A 7,274-nucleotide genomic window follows, 5' to 3' on the forward strand; every position below is an offset into this window, starting at 1 on the left:
AACATCACTGTACCAGAGCTGACTTCTGGGGAGATGGGACTTCCCCGCCCCCCCCCCAAAAAAAAACAGGGGAGTGTGCCAGGGTGATGAGGTAACCCTCCCTCTGCCCCCACAGTGCTGTCTGCTGAAGTGGGGAGCTGAGGCCTCCCACCTCAGGGATGGACTCTAGACCTTGAAGATAATGAACTGTGGGGCTGGGGTGAAGGGTGGCCCCAACCTAACAGAAGAAGACTGTTTCCTCCAACAAACAGCCACCCTGATAACAGTCCGGGGCCACAATCAGGGGGCCCCCTGTGTGGTTTTGCCCAGGTCCTTGGATTGCCTGAGTCCACTCATAGATGTGGGTAAACTTGCATATCTGCTCCCTGTTTGGCATATAAACAAAAGGCTTGTATCTCCTGGAGTATCATCCAGCATATGAGCATGAACATTAAATTTCCTTTAAAAAAGGAATGACGTGCCTTTAAATGGCAAAGCAAGGGTATACATTTATGTCATGAGGTGACTAATATGTAAGCATTAGTGAGACTGATTCATATAGGTGTCAGTGACAGCTGTGCCAATCAGCTTTGTGTTTTCAGCAATTTTTTTTCTTTCTCCTGCAGACTCAATTTCCTTCACTTTATCCCTGTCATTAATGAAAAGTGAGGGTGTGGTTATTATTCCTTCTCTTAATACCCGGTTCTGCTAGGTCAGAGCATAAGGTCGCATGCCAGTTTCCCTTCCACTCATGGGTGTTATCTGTCCCTTCAAAATGCTGAGGGAGCTTATATCTTGTAATGTATTTGTATTCAGTCTCTGTAAACACATACAGTATAGTAGATCCATTATCCTCAGGAGAACATGAATAAGAGGATTTGCCTGTTTGACCAAATAATAGTTAGCACCTGGCAAGAAGGTCTAATGGCCATGGTATCTTGTTAATGTACTTTGACGCATTATCCTCTGTAAATACACTTCAAAGAATGAGGCCCAAATTCAGAGATGATACAAATGGTGTTGTACATTAGACTCCCTTAAATCTAGATAGTGGTGTGAAGGGGTGCTGTCTACACGGCAGCTGTCTACACTACATCACCTCTGACTTTCTTTACATTTGTAGACTTGCCTCTGAACTTGGTCTGATGGAATAAATAGTGTAGGAAAAATATTAGTTGAAATGAGACACTGTTTAGGCAAATATCATTTGGGCATACAACTCTGATTGTGGTGTCCTGTATATAAAACAAGTCATTTTCCACAACTTTTCACATCCAGTATCCTGTCCCATATACAACACTGCACAGCTCAGCCATATTCTGAGTTATACTAAAAGGGAATATGATGCATTCAAAAACAAAAACCAACCAACCAACTAACCAAAAAAAAAAAAAAAGGTAAATCTGAACCAAAATCTCACATCCACACAACCCCACACTTTTGAAACATCCCTAACTAAATTCAAATTTTGTAGTTCTGACCCAGCTTTAATATTATTGTTTTACAGTTAACTGTTCCTCAGATACTTTTGAGAGCTAGTTATGATTAATTACTATTTATTATCATTCATCAATGGACAACAGTCTTCAGAAGTCAAAGTTAAAATCTTTTGTTTTTTAGGGCAAATATGGGTATTGATCTCTCTCTCTCTCTCCATTTTTCATGTGGGGAATGCTCCTGCTGTCTCAGAGAATTGGACTAATTTATCTAATAGGTCTCTTCTATCTCTACCCTTTGATACTCTGAGTGGTGGAAATAGTTATAATTGATTCATACCAAGTAACATTACTGGAAACTTATAGTATTTGTTAGTTAAACAATCAAGGCCCCATATATAAGATCTTGCCCTAAGGCACCATGTAGAGAAGTACGAGGGTATAAATTCCACCATTCCCTTGGGCAGCTGCACGTGGCTTGCTTGGCTCAGGCTCAGCAGGACTGCTTCTCCCACTGCATGTGCAAGTAGAAGGAAAGGGTGGGGGTGGGGAATAGGCGGCGCCATGGATTCTGGGTGAGCCGGGGCAGAGCTAGCTGGGTGTGAAGGAGAGAGTATGCTGGGCTAGCCCATTGCCAGATGCCACATAGTTCTCTCCCCCACCCACAGTTTGCACAGTACAAAGGAGCTATGGGAGAACTGTGACTCAGAGGGGTGCCTCTGAGTCACAATTCCTTTCTGGAATTACTCCTGGGGCGGCACAGCTACGCACACCATGCCATCCTCAGGGCTGCAAGTCAAGTCTCTCAATCCAGCCCTTAGTTGTTATGTGGAATTTCCAGACTAATTTGGCTCTCTTGGAGAATTGTTTTTAAAAATATCTGTATAAATATCTCTCTTTATTAACATATGAGATCCATGAGTGGATTTATTTCCAGAAAAAAATACAGTAGTGGAGAAAAAAAATCAGTGATTTCTGGAATTATATATCTACATCAGTGGCCTTGTAATTCTGAGGAGAAATAGGAATGACTGTGTCATAGCAGGGCAAGCCCAGCTGTAACCTGTATTTTGACACTTATGTTCTGGACAAGAGAAAAATAAGTCAGAAGTTGCAAAATGAGGGTCATTTTGACTTTGTTGTGGTTGTTGGCTTCATGCTTTCTTTTGGCATAGTAAAGAATAAAAGATGCACAATGTTTTACCTTGAACAATATCTGGATATGAAAAAGCTGTGGGACATCACAGTAAAGCACACCAAAATTAGAGTTCCATGCCCCGAGATAAATGGTAGCATGTATCGGTGACCTCAATTCACAAAAACATCTTATTTGGAAGGGCACTCAAGCACATGCTTAATTAAAGAATGTGCCTAATGTACAGTTAAAGTTAAGGACCTTTGTGCATAAATCAGTAACTGTTGTTCTTCTGTTGTAGAGAAAATCCACGTGACATACAGAAGGTTTTATTACAATTTATCTAGAAGGTTCCATGTTATTAATCTTCAGATTTCTACAAATAACTATATTAATTTCTAACATGCTCATGCAATGCTCTGAATTTTTCTACAACAGGTTTTCCACTAGATGCACAGTATCAAGAACGGTTAACAAATATGATAGTGTTTATAAATAATGAAGGGCCAAGCTTGGGCCCAATGCCCCTATGAACTCAATATTTTTGGGTGTGCAAGAAATGTAGGACTGGGTCAGAAGTGGTGAGTGTACAACAGTAAAAAGGGCCTTGTTGTTTCCCCATCTTGTAGCCATTATCTAACTCTCTTTTTTTTAAAAAAAATCCCCTACTAGATGTACTTTCCCACTCAAGGATTTTATTACAGAGTAAAGTTTACAAAATACATCTTGGTGTACTGCTACAGTTATAGTGACTGTCTAAATATGCCATCTATAGTATATTTTTAAATTACAAGATAATCTACTAGCTTTATTTAACAGATGATTAATATACATAGGAGTTGCAAAACTCTTCCAATGAAAGCAGGTCAGCCGTTTTCTGACTGTTACATTTGTCATATAACCTACGGACTGCAAAGTGGAATGTATCTAAATAATTCCCACGTTGGGCCAGATTCTGCTCCTCTCACTATTCAACAAGAGTATCTTACTCCACAGATAGACCCACCGATGCTCACAGGATTACTTGTGAGTAAAGTGCTATCCTGCATGACTAGGGGGATCAGAATTAGGCTCATAACGATGAGAGAAGTGTCTGTGTCCCGATAGAATGTTGTGTCTGACCGAGAGGTAAATTAGGATATGTCTGTGCTGGATTGTAAACCCAGGTCTATGTGACCTGGGCTTGTTGGACTTGGTGTTCCAAGCCCACACTTGAGCATTCACACTGCATTATAAACCTGGGTTTAGAGTTGCTGGACCCAGGCCTTGCTAATGTGTCCATACCGCACTACGTAGTCCTTCTGACTCAGGTCTGTGCCTTGACCTGCATCCACACTGCTAAATTTCAGGGCTTGGACCCGAGTCTCAGTGGAACTTGGGCTCTGAGCCACCCTCCTAGCAGTATCCTAGGACCCAGGACCTGAGTGCTTGCTGACCTGAGTCAAACTGACTTGTGTGTGGACAGAAGGGGGGCTAGGGATCAAACCCAAGTCAGAGCCTAGGCTTAGTATGCAGTGTAGACATACCCTAATCTAAGGGTGTGTCTACACAGCTGTGGCGGGCCTGGGTCAACTGATGGGCTCATAAGACTCAGGCTGTGGGGCTATAAAATTGCAGTGTAGATGTTTGGGCTTGAGTTGGATCCTGGGCTCTGAGACCCCATGAAGGGGGAGGGTCATAGATCCCAGGCTCCAGCCCAAGCCCGAACATCTATACTGCAATTTTATGTCCCTGCAGCCCAAGCCCTGTGAGTCTGAGTCAGCTGACCTGGGTTCTGAGAGTCAGTGTCATGTAGACATACCCAGTCTGAAGTGATTGGCTGAGAAGGGAACTATTTTGTTTAGTTTCCTAAGAAAAATAACATTACAATAGTACTTACAGCAAAACAAACTGCTTGTAACAAGGTGAGCTTTATAGCCTATTCTGTTCATGTGTCATCAGTCACAATCACGTATCCTGACCCTACAGTCCTCAAGCAAACAAAACGTCCCATTGAGTTCTCCCTGCATATGGACTACAGGAATAGGCCCTAACACTGGAATTTTCAAGGGGGACAAATGGTGTTAGGTGCCCAACTAACTTTCCGTGGGAGATGGGAAGGGTCCTAGCTCCCATAAGCCCCTTTGAAAATCCCCATCAAAATTCTCTTTGCACAATCTGCATTTGTTGAAGTACTGTCCGAAGCCAGGAGAGCACAGCCTGATTTTTAAGATACTTACTGGATAAATATATATATATATATTTAGGCACCTATTTAAAAATGAAAGAGGGAGAGAGAGAGAGAGAGAGAGATTCTTGATTCAGTAGACAAGCAAGCAGTCATGTAAATCCTCAGATGAATAACCCATTGAAATCAATAGCACTGTCTGCATGAATAAAGCAGGTGGGGTTTGGCCCCTTTAAAAGAATATTCTCAATAGTCAGCTATTTTACCTGAATCCAGGTGCTGAAAATCTTACTGACATTTTCTTTGAAAAAGAAACCTCACTTCAGATCTGAGTTGGAGGGGAAGGGGAAAATATATGTAAATACATTATAAATATATCTACATCCTCCACCTCCAACACACTCCTTTTGCCACACTTTTGCAACAATGCAAAGAGAACATAATGTTGCCCTAACAACTGGGGATTCCTGGTTTAGCCAACTCTGTCATCTCTGGTCATGACCAACTCTGGAAAAAACCCTTACGTGCATTACCAACCAACATAAATATGAGCAGTTCTGAGCTGTTCTAATTTATTCCCCCAAGATTAGCATGGCTTTATTCCACTTTTGCCTGCTTCTTCCAATCCTTCTCCAAGCACAGATTGCCCACAGTTGAGGAACTGGAACTCAGAAAACTCCAAAAGAATATTCCTTGTGTTTATAGATTAGTGGTCTGTTAAATTCAATTTAATAAATTATTTAACTGTATATTGATTTTTTTTCACCCACTAGCTCGGAAAGAAACTGGGAATCAGGAAACCTAAATCAGGAAATTCCCAGCTCTGCCCTGACTTTAGGTCTGACCCCGAGAATGCTACTTAAACCTTCTGTGCCTTAGTTTTCCCATCTATAAAATGGCATAAATATAGTGACCCTCTTTTGTAAAGTACTTTGAGATGTTAGGTGAAAAGCATGATATAAGTGCAAAGTATTTTCATGATTTTTTTTAAAGAAATAGGCATTGCTTATTATAAAATATTGTCACTAAGAAGATATAAAAGCTTAGTTTGATAGATGACAAATATTTGGGGATAACTTTCCCAATTTTTTCTTTCATTTTCTCTTTCATTATTATTGTTTTAAGAGTTTATATGTCTATAATTAGACATAAATTATATGTCTAATTTACTTTTCCTAATCCTTCATTTAGGAAACAAGAACTCATGTCACTTGTGAGTTATGTGCATGTACAGTCTCTGAAATCACTTCATGACTAGTTTTCTTTTGTACACCTATAATATAAATATCTGAAGAGGATATTGCTTTACCCATAAAACAAGGTGACATCATAATTTATTAATACAGCAAACACAGTTCATTGTTGTTAAATGCCATAAAGAGCTGGAAATAGTGTAGTTTCCCAGAAAATATTGCCAATATATCAAGGGAAAGATTTCCTTGATGAAACCTCAGCATGTGTAAGATCCTTTTTGGATACTTCAACATTTTGGTTATTCCCTCCAGCATGACTTTGTATCCTTCCAAGATGGTTGTGTTGGTCCCCTCACTCCACCCCCCCTCCCTGCACACACACACTTTCTGATGACTCCCTTCCTCTAAATACCCCATTTGTTCTTATCATTCATTCTAATAAAACATTCTCTTCTCTAACTGCTGGGCCAAAATTCTGATCAGTTATGTCAGTGATTTAAATGGCTTTTCACCAGTGTACTAGAAGCAGAATGTGGCCCCTTGTGTTTGCTGGTTTCACAAGTACTGCTCGGCTACACACTTAAGTGCTTTGCGGGCACGGGGCCAGGTTGCACAGGATGCAAGTGATGGCTGAATTTTGGCCAATATGTCATTCTTTACATACTTGGGTTTCGGTCTAGTGAAGTATTTAAGCACATGCTTAATGTTAAGCACTTGAGTAATTTCTCTGAAGTTAGCTGAACTCCTACTTAAGGGCTTGCTTGCTGGATCAGGATGTTATAGTTTGATATTTCTAATATCAGTTTGATATCTATATTCTGAGCAATTATATATAATTTAAATGGCTCTACGATTTCTTTCCATATAAGAAATATTGCACTCTGTTCTCAGTGGTAAAAGCATAAATTTTGTTTTTTAATAGAATGCTCATTACCTAGCTCTCTATACTCCTGTATTGACCATACAAGGTCCTCAAGCATCCCTTTAATGTTACATGCCCCAATCCTGCTATGAAATCCCTGTGGATGGGTGGATTGACTCCCATGCCCATATGGAGCCCCCAGTGAAGCTCTGCAAGGGGCCCACCTGCACAGATTCCATTGCAGGACCATGCCTATTGTGTGTGTGTGTGTGTATGGAAAATACCATTCACCTGTACACTTCTTTGTATATTCTACCCATAAGAATAAATAAGAAAGTGCGATGGGGTAATAGGGTGATATAATGCTCCTTCCTTGATTAATTAATAATGAAGTGTAGCCCTAGTAAATGTTAAGGTACCAATAAATACTTTATGCTCCATCAATACCTGCACATAGTCGCTAGTTCTTGTTACTTTCCATAATGCATGCAAAAGGAGTACA

Source organism: Trachemys scripta, chromosome 1 (assembly GCF_013100865.1).
Source record: "Trachemys scripta elegans isolate TJP31775 chromosome 1, CAS_Tse_1.0, whole genome shotgun sequence".
In the NCBI taxonomy this organism is placed as follows: Eukaryota; Metazoa; Chordata; order Testudines; family Emydidae; genus Trachemys; species Trachemys scripta.